Genomic DNA, 14,680 nt, shown 5'->3' on the forward strand with positions numbered 1-14,680 from the left:
GGTCTGCCACAGCTCAGCAGCTTTAAGGCTCAAAACAATTTGCGGGGGGGGGGGGGTCCTGAATGGAAGCATCTGTGCTAAGCATCATGGTTCTGTTCCAAATCTAGTTTCTGCTCATCAGCTATGTCGACAATAATGTCGGTTTACTTCTTTTCTTTCTTCTTCTTTGCTTTTTTTTTTTTCTTTCTCTTTTTTAATCTCGCCGCATCAGGATCTAGAGTCAGCTCACCCCAGGACACTGGGGGACTCCAGAAGGCCCAGCTCCCAGCATGCCTCGTGTTTACCGAACAGATTCAATTCAATTAACACACAATTCAATTAACATTCATAAAACTTCCTGAGATGTTCCAGGCACAAGCCATTACCCACAACAGTTTGCTGTGTTCCAGTGGGGCCCTGACACTGCTCATCGATGGTGTTCCATAATGCCTTGCCCTGGTTTGTGGAGAGGGTGCCAAACAGTGGCCTCTCTACCGTTTCCTCTCGCCTGGTTAATCATTGCCAGACTCGCTGTTCTCAAGACTAGAGATCATGCCAGCTGAATCGGCTTTGTGTTTGGGGCACTTGCCTTAAATGATGCCAGATCCATTCCTGACCCTAAGTATATGAAATATGCTTCAATAGTTTTCCACTCGGTGAATTAAAATCGTGCCAGCCTGCTGCTTGAACTTCTCCTCCTCACCGTAACCTGGTTAAGATGCCTTCAAGGATCTTGAAACACATGCTGTATTTCTTACCATGCTATTAGATTCAGGGTCCCTCAAGGAGCTGCCACAACCTGAGTCTAGTGCCAGGACTCCACTGAAAGGGACCGAGATGGGCTGTGGACTGAATTTTAAACTCAGAGCATTTCCGACAACAGAATCTGGGCTCCTCTTCTCTCCCCTCTCTGCTTCTGCCTGACGGACAAGCACACACCATTTGGCCACTAAGGATTCTCATTCCCAACTTTTCCCCATTGAACTCATTCCCACACCGCTACCCTTTTATACTGTTATCCAGCGAAGTTTGGCTGAGGGCTTGCTCCATTTCCAGAGCCTCGGTTCTCCAGCATTTCGGCAGGCAGTTGTGTTTTTTGACTGCATTCCAGATGGATGCTTCCGGCTTCATTGTTTACCATGGGACACACACGCAGGCTCTTATTTCCCCTCATTCTTTTTTTGGGCACCGAGTTTCTCTGTGTTTCAGTGGCTACGGAAATCTCTCCTCTAAACACATCCTGTTAAACACAAAGACCAAAAACATCCCATACTGGCGGTCTGACTTGGGGGTTTTATGCTTGTTTCTTACTGCCCAAGATGATCAAATTTTACATACGCTAAAAGCATGTGTCCTGTAATATTCTGTTAGGATTAAAATGTCCTGATTTTCCTCCATACCTCTGAATGGATGCCAAACCGCGATACATGTCTACTTCTTTAAGATGCCCAAATGAGTGTGTTGGAAGCTGGTCCAGTTGCCATGAGGACAACTGGCTTGACAGTGATACTCCTTGATCTCCACACGTGTTGCAGTTCCTTTGCCAAAGCCTCCTGTTCATTTTTCTTCTCTGTATAAGGTTGGGAAGCTCAACATTCCCCTTTGTCTCACTCCGTAATGAGCCTTGGGACGGCTGATGAAGGGAATCTCCTCAAGAAGGTTTCATTTCTTTGCTTCTAGGAAAGTCCCGGAGGGTCCATTCATCCAGAGAAGACCCAGAACCCCTCAAGTGGACACTACATTCCAAGTCCAGAAGAGGGGCAGGACATTTCTCTCTCTTTCAACACTCTTCTCTCCACAGACTTCTTCAGGGATCTGCCCTTTCCAGGTGAACTGGGTTGGTCCTGGGTTCCGGGCTATCCACCCATCACGAAACTTTCCTGGCCTGCTCCCCAACCTCTGCATGTGTTCTCTGAGTCACCATGGCAGGGACCTCAGCTGCTGCAGCAGGGGGGTCATTCCCCACAGGGTGCTTTTCTAGATAAACAGAGTGTTACCCCTCTGAGACCCACCTCCCCAACCCCACGTATCCTCGATTCAATTCAGCACACAAATGTTGAACACTTGCTCTCTGCCACATAAAACATGCAGCATGTTCTTAACTTTTGAGTCTCGCATCTTTTGAAAACCCCACGGCAGCTGTGGACCCTCTTTCTAGAAAAACGCATGTACATATAAATTTTTCTAGGCAATCTCCTGAAGCCAGACAAAAGACACTAGGTTAAGAACCTGCCGAATGAACAGAAAGTGCATGAGACTTAGACACATGAGGGCTGAGACCCAGTTGTCATTTACCAACTGCAGGACCTTGGGGGAACCCTTTCAAACTCTCCAAACCTCAGTTTGTTCCATTCTAAAATGGGACTATACAAATAACAAATGCTGGAGAGGGTGTGGAGAAAAGGGAACCCTCTTACACGGTTGGTAGGAATGCAAATTGGTGCAGCCACTATGGAAAACAGTACGGTATATCTAAAAAAAACTAAAAATAGAGTTGCCATAAGAACCAGCAATCTCACTCCTGGGCATACGCCCAGAAAAAACCATAATTTGAAAAGATACATGCACCCCTATGTTCATAGCAGCACTTTTTACAATAGCCAAGACATGGAAGCAACCTAAATGTCCGTCGACAGATGAATGGATAAAGAAGATGTGGTGTGTATATATAGATGTATACACACACACACAAATGGAATATTACTCAGCCATCAAAAAGAATGAAATGATGCCATTTACAGCAACATGGATGCAACTAGAGACTTATCATACTAAGTGAAGTAAGTCAGAAAGAGAAAGGCAAATGCTATATGGTATCACTTATATGTGGAATCTAAAATATGACACAAATGAACTTATCTACGAAACAGAGACAGACTCACAGGCATAGAGAACAGACTTGTGGTTGCCAAGGGGGAGGGAGGGGGGGATGGATGGATTGGGAGTTTAGGCTTAGCAGATGCAAACTATTACATATAGGATGGATAAACAACAAGGTCCTACTGCTGGGAACTATATTCTATATGGTGATAAACCATAATGGAAAAGAATATGAAAAGTAAATTTTAAAATTTTCTACATAGATTTTTAAAAAATAACATTTGATTGTGTTTACTTCTAAAAGTAGAACACAATAGCTTGCTGTACAAAAGGTATGTCAGCAGCCCTGCGTGCCAAAGGTTTGAATAGGACAAAAGCTTGGGGAGCCAGGGAGGGATGGAGGGAGGAAGAAATGAAGGCCAACGGAAAATCGAAGCCAGTAAAAATTCAACGTCAGCAGTTCCCAAACGAATAGGAGCTGGATCTGTAGCTAATGACTAGAGCAGGAACATGTTCTAGAAGGCACATGCCCGTGTAGGCCTGAGCTTCCTCTTTACGGGGGCATTCCATAGGCTGTTTCTCAGGACACTGACCCCCCTCCTTCCTTATTTAAAACTTTTCCAGGTAGAAAATATTGCATTAAGCCTGTTTTTTCCCCAGATGGGTAAACAAATAACAACTCTGGCTATTTGGAGAGTTACTGAAGATATTGTGTAACATTAAAAATTAAATTATATAGAGATAGATAATAACAAGGCACATTTGTATTGGGCTTTACAGCAAAGCTTAGACTTGGGTAGACTTTCCTTCTTTTGATCCTCACAAGTCGTGCAAGACAGATAAAAGATGGCTTTTATTAATCTCATTATGAAATGAAACCAAGGGTCCATGGGGTGTCCAAGACCACAGACTGTCCTGTCTCAGCTCTGTGGTTTTCTTCAAATCATCAGGCCAGAAGCTTCTTCAGGCAGAAGCTCTGAATCAATAGCTGGCCAAGGGGAAGAGGATGAGGGTTGGGATGTGGGTTCCTAGGAGGTTCCACGCCAAGGGCTAGAAACACCAGGTGCAATCCACGGCTGCTGGGGTCTTATGGTGCAAGGGGTAAGTACAAACTGAGGCTGGGCAAGGAGGGCTGAGACAGCAAGGACGCCATGGGTGTGATCTGCAGAAACTCCTGAGGAATTCAAGAAGTCCCAATCCCATTGTGGGAGGTTTTTGGTGAAGGGACCAAGGCTCTGCTTCCATTTGCCTTTGACGATTTTGTTGACCCTTGAACTGGGACTGGTAGCCACTAGTGGCTGGGGAGAGCGTCAGACCCAGTCTCTTCGAGATTCCTTAGTCCAGTGCTCTTTCCAATTCAATAAATGGTTTGTCTAGGAAAACCAAAAATGTGTGTGTGCGTTTTAACCACTTGTCTCTGGGAGCAAGATGAAAACCATGCACATAGAGAACAGACTTGTAGTTGTCAAAGGGGGAGGGGTTGGGGGAGGGGTGGAGTGGGAGGTTGGGGTCAGCAGGTGTAAGCTTTACATATAGGATGGATAAACAACAAGGTCCTACTGTAAAGCACAGAGAACTCTATTCAATATCCTATGATAAACCATAATGGAAAAGAATATTAGAAAAAAAATGTATATACATACATACGTATGAATAACTGAATCACTTCGCTGTACAGCAGAAATTAACACATTGTAAATCAACTATACTTCGATTAAAAAATTAAGTAAAAAAGATAAAAACTATGAATCAGCTAGAGTCAATCCTGTGTGCAGGGTGTACCTGACCCTAATCCCACAAATGTGCCTGTCAGCAAGGGGCCTGAAGTGCTGGAAAGTGTCTGCCTCACGTGCCCGAGACACCTAGAAGCTGAGAACAACGGCTTCATCTGTCCTGCAAGGAGGCAAGTGGAAGTAGCCTCCCTTACCTGTTGGAACCAAGACAGAGCTTCCATAGGTGAGCCCAGCACCTTTTTTTTCCGTTGAACAAGGTCCTCAAGCAGTTCATGGGGACATGAGCACTTGGGGACATTCACAGAGATTATCCAAAGAAAGGCTTGGGGCCAAACATGGTGCTGAGATAAACAAAGATTCAACAGGCTTCTCACTGCAGACCACTCAGAATTGTTAATAGGCCAGGGTGCACCTTGCATTCCAGAAGGGGCGTTCAGGATACAGGGACTTCCAGACCTGGTCGTGGGACTCTTGCCATGCGAGCATCTTGGGAGCAGGGTGTGCTGAAGAACAAACTTTGGCTGTAGCGTGATTAGGATCTTCTCATATTGTGTTCAGATGAGCACAGAAAATGTAGTTCCTTCATTATTCTGAAACCGGCCTAATCTTCTTCATGAGAGCCCACCGTTTTGGGTAAGAGGCAGGAGCAACCGTATTTACTTGGGTCCAACGCACTTGGTTAGATGCAATCATGTTAACAATCTTTCTAGGTCTTTTGGAGAAAGCGCTGCATTTACACTTCTGCTCCTCCACAGTGTAGGGGAGAGGGCTGCTGTTTACATGACCCTGTGATCTCGGAGGGAGGGGGCGTGGCTGGATAGAGGTGAGGCCCGTTGGTTCCTTGCCAGTCTCTGCTGTAGTGGGATTGCTGTGTGAACGGCGACCCCCGGGTCTGGGTGCCCTGCTGGTGTCTCTGCTGTCCCCGGCCGCTGCTGTAACTCACAGCCTGGTCTCTCTCAGGCCAACTTGCCCAGCACTGCTCCTGCTGGCAGAAGCAGACCTTCTGAGTTTCTGTCCCACTCTCCTCTGCCCTGGGGCCATCTCACCTCTCACAGGGCTCCTGACAGACCCAATGCCTCTCAGTTCAGCTCTGTCATCCCCTGAGAGCGTGCGTGGGGGCTGTGGGGTGTCTTTCATATCACGTAGAAGCCAAACTCCCTCTGCTAGATTATGCCGCGCATCTGAGTTTTCTCTGACGTGGCTGCACGTGGAAGGTGGTGTGGGGAGCTTACAGGGCAGCCTCGTCCCAGGGATCCAAATGAGATGTGGGCAAAAATGCTGTCCTGAGGCCCTCTCCACGCACCTGGCACACCACCTTAGCCCAGAGCCAGAGGTCAGGACACATGCCCAACAGCCAGCTTCTTCTTCCCCTTCCGGACTGAATGGGACTCTGCGACCTCCAAGGCTGGGATCATCCTCAGGTCCACCGGGACTGCCATTCTTCCGGAAGGGTAGGGATACAGGGGCTTACACAACGCTTTCCCTAAAGACAAAGCTTGGATTTTGCTGTTTCAAAATCCTAGTTTAAATGCTAGATGCTAAATGTTAACTTTCCATTGCTTTGCATTTATAACATCCCTAAGGGGATCAGAATCAAGATGGCAGAGTAGGAGGACGTGGAATTCACCCCTTCCCACAAATACATCAAGAATATATCTACAGGGCTTCCCTGGTGGCGCAGTGGTTGAGAGTCCGCCTGCCGATGCCGGGGACACGGGTTCGTGCCCCGGTCTGGAAAGATCCCACATGGCGCGGAGCGGCTGGGCCCCGTGAGCCATGGCCACTGAGCCTGCGCGTCCGGAGCCTGTGCTCCGCAACGGGAGAGGCCACAACAGTGAGAGGCCCGCGTACAGCAAAAAATAAATAAATAAATAAATAAATAATATTATTGTGATACCATGGGATTTGCTGCTCAGAGAACAGTATAATCACACCAAATGCAGTTAGTAGGACCTAAAACATTTAAGTGAACAGAATTGGGGGGGTGTCATTCTTAGGAGGGTTAGTGAAAAACAATTACTTTCAGTTGGTCTGTACAGCTAAAAAAGCACACAAGAAAGATAATGAAATGTGTACTGCACTCAACTCCCTCCAGCTGAACCAGGAAAAGCTGAAATGCCTGCTGGTCAGCCACTCCTCACCCCGCCCACTGCAGATGCAAGAGCCTCAGCTGAGCCCCAACCCGTGTGAACACAGGGCCCACTGCCAAATCTATAATAGGGACGGTCACAGGTTTTTACTGTGACTGCAAAAACTCAATAGGCTGACCACCTTTAGAGTCATACAGGCCCAGACTTCAGGGGACTAAGATGGACAGTTCTACTCAAGATGGACCGAATTTATAGCTTCCAGGACTGGAAGTTCTTTTAAAATGATTATGATGAAAAATTTCAAATCGGAGCAGGGACTTCCATATATCCATCCTTCAGATTTAACAGTTGTTAACAGTTTCCCACGTTTGCTTCATTTTTCTTCTGAAGTATTTTTAAAGAAAATTACAGACATTATGGCATTTCATCCCTAAATACTTCTTCAAACTACAGAAACGGTTTCCTACATAACATAATCCAATTTTTTAAGATGACTGTATTTTAGAGCAGTTTTAGATTCACAGCAAAATTGAGTGGAATGTACAAAGATTTCCCATACGCTGCCTACCCCGCACATGCATGGCCTCCCATTATCAACAGCCGCCACTAGGGTGGTACATTGGTTAGTTGATGAACCTAAATTGACACATCATCGTTATCCAAAGTCCATAGTTTATATTAGAGTTTGCTCTTGGTGTTGTACATTCTACAGGTTTTGACAAATGTATAATGACATGGATCCACCATTATAGTATCATGCAGAATAGTTTCACTGCCCTAAAAATCCTCTGTGTTCCACCTATTCACGTAACCCCCTAACGCTTGGCAACCACTGATCTTTTCACTGTCTCCATAGTTTTGCCTTTTCCAGAATGACACAGAGTTGCAATCATATAGCATAAAATCTTTTTTTTTTTTTTTCGGTACGCGGGCCTCTCACTGTCGTGGCCTCTCCGGTCGCGGAGCACAGGCTCCGGACGCGCAGGCTCAGCGGCCATGGCTCACGGGCCCAGCCGCTCCGCGGCGCGTGGGATCTTCCCGGACCGGGGCACGAACCCGTGTCCCCTGCATCGGCAGGCGGACGCTCAACCACTGCACCACCAGGGAAGCCCCAGCATAAAACCTTTTAGATTGACTTCTATCATCTAGTGATATGCATTTAATCTTCTTCCATCTCTTTTCATAGCTTGATAGCTCATTTTTTTTTAGCTGTGAAGGATATTCCACTGTCTGGATGTGCCACAGTTCATTTATCCATTCTCCTACTAAAAAACGTCTTGGTTGAAAGTCAGCCCTCGACACAAGGGTTTGTAAAAGAAAAGAAAAAAGAGAAAAGAAACAACAAAAATGAAAACATCTTGCTTGCTTCCAAATTCAGGCAATTATGAATAAAGCTACTATAAACATCCATGTGCAGGGTTTTGTACGCACCTAAGTTTTTAGCTGAATTGAGTAAATGACTGCTGAGCATGACTGCTGGATTGTATGGTAAGAAGATGTTTAGTTTTGGAAGAAACTGCTGAACTGTCGTCCAAAGTGCCTGTATCATTTTGTATCCCCACCAACAATAAATGAGAGTTCCTGTGGCTCTGCCTCCTTGATAACATTTGGTGTTTGGGGTTTGGCCATTCTAATAGTGTGTAATGGTATCTCATTACGGTTTTAATTTACAATTACCTAATGGCGTGGAACGTTGAGCATCTTTTCATATGCTTACTTGCCATCTTCTTTGATGAAGTGTTCATTCAGGTCATTTGCTCATTTTAAAAATCATTTTTTAAATGTTTGTTTTCTTATTGTTTAGTTTAAGGATTCTTTGTTTATATTGGATAGCAGTCCCTCATCAGATATGTCTTTTTCAAATATTTTTTCTCAGCCTGTGGTTTGCTCTCATTCTCCTGACAGTGTCTTTCGCAAAGCAGAATTTTTCAATTTTAATGAAGTCCAGCTTATTAATTATTTCATAGATCATGTCTTTGGCGTTGTATCTAAAAAGTCATTGCCATATCCACGGTCATTTAGATTTTCTCCTATGTTATTTTCTAGGAGTTTTATAGTTTTGCCTTTTACATTTAAGTTTGTGTCCATTTTGAGCTAATTTTTGTGAAGGGTGTAAGATCAGTGTCTATATTTTTTGCATGTGGATGTCCAGTTTTTCCAGCACCATTTGTTGAAAAGACTACCATTCCTCCATTGTATTATCTTTGCTCCTTTGTCAAAGATCACTTGACTATATTTACGGGGGTCTATTTCTGGGCTCTTTATTATTATTATTATTTTTTATAAATTTATTTATTTATGGCTGCATTGGGTCTTCGTTTCTGTGCGAGGGCTTTCTCTAGTTGCGGCGAGCGGGGGCCACTCTTCATCGCGGTGCGCGGGCCTCTCACCATCGCGGCCTCTCTTGTTGCGGAGCACAGGCTCCAGACGCGCAAGTTCAGTAGTTGTGGCGCACGGGCTTAGTTGCTCTGTGGCATGTGGGATCCTCCCAGACCAGGGCTCAAACCCGTGTCCCCTGCATTGGCAGGCGGATTCTTAACCACTGCGCCACTAGGGAAGCCCCCTGGGCTCTTTATTCTGTTCTATTGATCTATTCGTCCATTCTTTTGCCAATACTACACAATCTTGATTACCGTGCCTTTACAGTAAGGCTTAGAGTCAGTCCTCTGATTTGTTCTTCTTCAGTATTGTGTTGGCTATTGTGGATCTTCTGCTTCTCCATATAAACTTTAAAATTATAGTTTGTTGACATCCACAAAATAACTTGCTGAAATTTTGATTGGGATTGCTGTGAATCTATAGATCAAGTTGAGAAAAACTGAGGTCTTGGCCATATTGAGTCTTCCTATCCACAGATAGGTAATATCTCTCCATTTGTTTAGTTCTTTGATTTCTTTCATCAGAGTTTTGTAGTTTTCCTCATATAGAGATCTTGTATATATTTTTAAGTTTATATCTGAATACAGTTGACCCTTGAATAACACGGTATGAACTGCATGGATCCACTTGTATGCAGGTTGTTTTCAATAGATAAGTACTACAGCACTACACAAGTCCACAGTTGTTTTTTTCTGTGGATACAGAACTGTGGATTTTTAAAAAAATAACAGCTTTAACTATTCACAATAGCCAAGACATGGAAGCAACATGGATGGACCTAGAGATTATCATACTAAGTGAAGTAAGTCAGACAGAGAAAGACAAATATCATACGACATCACTCCTATGAATCATATGTGGAATCTAATTTTAAAAAATTATACAAACGAACCGATTTACAAGACAGAAACAGAATTACAGATATCGAAAACAAACTTATGGCTGCCAAAGGGGAAATGTGATGGGGGGGACAAATCAGGAGCTTGGGATGAACGTAACTACTATATATAAGACAGACAACCAACAAGGACCTACTGAAGAGCTCAGGGAACTCTACTCAATATTCTGTGATAACATGTATGAAAAAAGAATATGAAAAAGAATGAACATATGTATATGTATAACTGAATCACTTTGCTGCACACCTGAAACTAACACAACATTGTAAATCAACCATACACCAATAAAATTAAAATTAAAAAATAGAATTACAAAAAAATAAAAAGAACAGCTTTATTGATACATAATTCACATGCCATAGAATTCACCCTTGAAAAGTGTACAATTCAGTGTTTTTTCCTATATTCATAGAGATGTGTAACCCTCACCACTATCTAATGTAAGAACATCTTTATCAACCCCCAAAGAAACTCCATACCCATTAGCAGTCACTTGCTATTCCCCCTCCACCTTAGCCCCTGGAAACCACTAATCAACTTTCTGTCTTTATTACTTTCTGTCTGGATTTGCCTATTCTGAGCATTTCATATAAATGGAATCTTATAGTGTGTGGTCTTTTGTGTCTGGTTTCTTTCACTTTACATGTTTTCAAGGTTTACCTATGTTGTAGCGTGTATTAGTACTTCATTTCTTTTTATGTCTTAATATTCCATTGTATGGTAGACCATATTTTTTTAAATTTATTTATTTTATTTATTTTTGGCTGCATTGGGTCTTCATTGCTGCACGCGAGCTTCCTCTAGCTGCGGTGAGTGGGGGCTTCTCTTGTTGCGGAGCACGGGCTCTAGGCGCGTAGGCTTCAGTAGTTGCAGCACATGGGCTCAGTAGTTGTGGCTCGTGGGCTCTAGAGCGCAGGCTCAGTAGAGCCTGGCTTAGTTGCTCCGCAGCATGTGAGATCTTCCCGGACGAGGGATTGAACCTGTGTCCACTGCATTGGCAGGCGGATTCTTAACCACTGAGCCACCAGGGAAGTTCCAACCATATTTTATTTATCCATTTATTAGTTGATGGACATTTGAATGATTTCCACTGTTTAGCCATTATGAATAGTACCGCCATGAACATTCACATACAAGTTTTTGTGTAGATGTACATTTTCAATTTTCTTAGCTATATACCTAGGGTGGAATACCTTGTAAGTCATAAGGTTTTTTGGTTTTGTTTTTTTTTGCAGTACGCGGGCCCCTCACTGTCGTGGCCTCTCCCGTTGCGGAGCACAGGCTCCGGACGCACAGGCTCAGCGGCCATGGCTCACGGGCCCAGCCGCTCCGCGGCATGCGGGATCTTCCCGGACCAGGGCACGAACCCGTGTCCCCTGCACTGTCAGGCGGACTCTCAACCACTGCGCCACCAGGGAAGCCCCAGTCATAAGGTTTTAATGTTTGACATTTGAAATGCCAAATTATTTTCTAAAGTGACTATCATCTTGTAATTCTTTATTGAAATAAGTATGTAAGGTCTATTTAGGAGAGTAATTGGTTTCACTGCTCTCTAAATATTTGCTAGCCTTGGCAAGGTGACTGAAATTCCCCTGATTCTTGGAGCCAAGACACTGAAAGCCCAATCAGTTGGATGGTAGTAAATGTTTAACAACTGGCTCTCTGGAGGGGGGAGAAGCCCTATCTGTAGGATTTGCTGATTTCTGTGATGTAATTACCCTTACCATGCCCGATTGCAAGCCACCAATGTCATATTTTTGAACATGACATTGGGAAGAACAATGCCCAATCGCTTTCTTGAGCCAGTAGGAGCCGACTTCTACCAGCACCACTGGTTGAAGTGGGGGATGAAAACGTCAGATAGAATCAGGGTGTGGCAGCTCATGGAACAGGCTAGACTAAGGAGTATGGGAGAAGAAGGCAGAATGAAAGTAAGTAGGCCAGTTGCAGATGAGAAGAGTAACTTGGCATAGAAAAGTGGGTGTACGCAGGGCTGGTCACCCGCACGTTTTGCAGGTTGAATCTTGGTGCAGCTCTGAGTTTCTCTTTTGCGATGCGGTCTTCAGAAACAGCACCCTGCTTAAAAGCCTACTGCCAAGGTTCTGTTGCACTGTGATAATCATACAGTCAGCCAGGCCAAACTCTTTTCTGTGTCGTGAAGCACCGGATGAGGCTTGCCTGGGCTGACTACACCTTCAGGAAGCAGAAATGAAATCAAAGCGACAGGATAAATGGAAGCTCTCCCTTGTCTTTGGTGTGAGTCTAAGTGGTGTAAGCATATTTTCCATCAGGAATTAGTTGCTTAGAGAAGAAAGAGCCAAGCAAATCTGGACCAGGTGTTCACTCCATTTAGTCCCAGAGCCAAGAAAAACCATCTTCTGGGCACTGGGAAGAAGAAAATGGAAAATGCCAATTAATGATCAGCTTTCAAATTGTTTCTACTCGTCCAAGGGACTGGGTTTCATCTGACCCTCCAAGCTCCACTGGGCAACTGAACTTCATTTCTGCAGGGAATTTTCTAACAATCATAAGCAAAATCCTAGTGACTTTTAAAAACAAGGATTTTAAAGATAGGGACTTACCTGGTGGCGCAGTGGTTAAGACTCCGCACTCCCAATGCAGGGGGCCTAGGTTTGATCCCTGGTCAGGGAACTATATCCCACATGCATGCTGCAACTAAGAGTTCACATGCCACAATGAAGAGCCCGTGTGCCACAACTAAGATCTGGTGCAGCCAAATAAATAAATAATTTTTGTTTTTTAAAAAAGAGTTTTAAAGATAGATGACTTCCTCTAAGAAATCAAAGCTCTACCTGCAGCAGTGTCTTTAGGAAGCAATACAGGCAGTAGAAAATGAGAAATTGAGTTACTCAAGCCAGGAAGGGCAAACAGAAGGCTGTGAGATGCCTCACAACCAGGCTGATGGACTTTTCACAGAATCGACGGGTGTTTTGGCAGAATTGTCCTGAGTAACTGGTTGCTTAGGTGACGTGCAGACACAACTTTCTTCTAACTCAGTGGGATGCCAATTATCTTTTTCTTTACCTGCTAGGTGCTAGGGGAAATAAATCTGTATATTTTAAGAAGGGGCATATATTTCCTTTGTGAATGAAATGAAACCAAGGGGATAAGTATAATAAATTATGAGGGCTCACTTATCCTGATGGGGAGAAAAGAAAGGTTGATTTTCCTTCCAGAGCAGCCCCTTGATCTAGCCAATCTATTAAAGAATAATTGAACCAGCAACAATCACTTCCATGCAGTATCTACTAACTACGCTACGCTATAAACAGTCTCTGCATTCAGACATGCTAACTGCTAAAACGGGAACATTACATTTCCAAGGGTGTCGTTAGAGTTTTAGCTACTCCCTGATTCAGAAGATCTAACCCTGAAATATGAAGGCTGTGGTTTTTTTCCCCCTTTTTGGACTGTGCACTGACTTTCATCTCTTACTCTGAAACCTTTGCTTCCTCCAAATTCAAGTCTTTTGTCTTCTTTTGTGTTATCAACCTCATAAGCTATCCCAAAATATACCATTTCTCTTAAATGATTCACACATTTAAAAAATCTCATTTAGTAAACTCCCAGACAGCTGAAAGAAAAGGCACCATGAACTGAGCCTGATATAATCCATTCAGGCCTCCATTTGTATCTTTCAAGTGAGAGACTTGGATTATGTGTCAGTTAGGATTAGGTTCAACTGTAACAGAGACCAAGACAACAGTGGCTTAAATCAAACATGAGGTTATTCTCTTCCAGTAGTGAAGCCTGGTGCTAAGAGCACGGGGCTACAACATTAACTCTGTATTCATCAAGGACCCAGGCTCCTTCTGTATCATTGCTCTGCCATCCTCTGAACTTGACTTCCACCTCTGGTCCAGGACAGCTGCTCTAGATCAAGCTAGCATGTCTACATTTCTGCCGTCAGTGAAAAAGGGCACGCTGCCTTTCTAAATGGTACCACCCAAAGTCACATTCAACATTTCTACTTTTAAGCCATTGAGTAGCTGCAAGAGAGTCTGAGAAATGAGGTGTCTATTCTGAAAAGCCATTGACCAACTGAAAGTTGGGGATTCTATTAGCAATGGAAGAAAGGGAAAACAGATATTGGGAAGAGCTAGCTGGCTCTACCACACACTAGATTGATGATTTTGAAATTGTACCCTCAAAGTCCTAGGGTTTTGGTATATTACACAGAGGCTACTGTGGGTCTTGAATGGGGCGATGTGTGGGTAAATTTGCATAGGATCCCAGAATACTTATCAAAATCAGAGTATATATCCCCCCTTTTGAAGTTTAATTGTATTAGAACATTTCTGATGGGTGGCAGTGGTCTAGACTGAACCACTGGCAGGTAACTGGTAAGAATTCTCAGGGCCCCAGGGGAAGGGGTGCTTTGAGTGGTGCCCTGAGTTGGTCAAGGGGAAATCTGATTCTGGAGCAGGCTGCCAGTCCTGGACAAGGACACGGTGAACTAGCGTTAGACCAGTTTTCAACGTTGACATCATATGGCACTAAGAGAAGCAACAGCAGCTGACAACTGGGCCCTGAAACTGGACTGATAAGATTCTGTATTTTTCTCTCTGAAAGGGTTGTGATCCAAGTGATGGCTACAGTAGAGTTTCTCCACCTTGGCACCCTGGACGTTGTGGGCTAGATAATTCTTCATTGCACGTGACTGTAAAGTGTACTGTAGTATGCTTAACAGCACCCCTGGCCTCTATTGGTTTCCCATTGTGAAAACCAAGCATGCCTCCAGACATTGACAAATGTCCCC

General features: G+C 44.1%; 1 protein-coding gene across 2 annotated transcripts in view; it reads right to left on the minus strand.

Moving 5' to 3' along the window:
- The window catches only part of SNRK (SNF related kinase), a 154,518-nt gene that overhangs the window by 122,175 nt on the left and 17,663 nt on the right, over positions 1-14,680 (minus strand). The gene's annotated exons all lie outside the window — the stretch shown is intronic.

Source organism: Tursiops truncatus, chromosome 10 (genome assembly GCF_011762595.2).
Source record: "Tursiops truncatus isolate mTurTru1 chromosome 10, mTurTru1.mat.Y, whole genome shotgun sequence".
In the NCBI taxonomy this organism is placed as follows: domain Eukaryota; kingdom Metazoa; phylum Chordata; class Mammalia; order Artiodactyla; family Delphinidae; genus Tursiops; species Tursiops truncatus.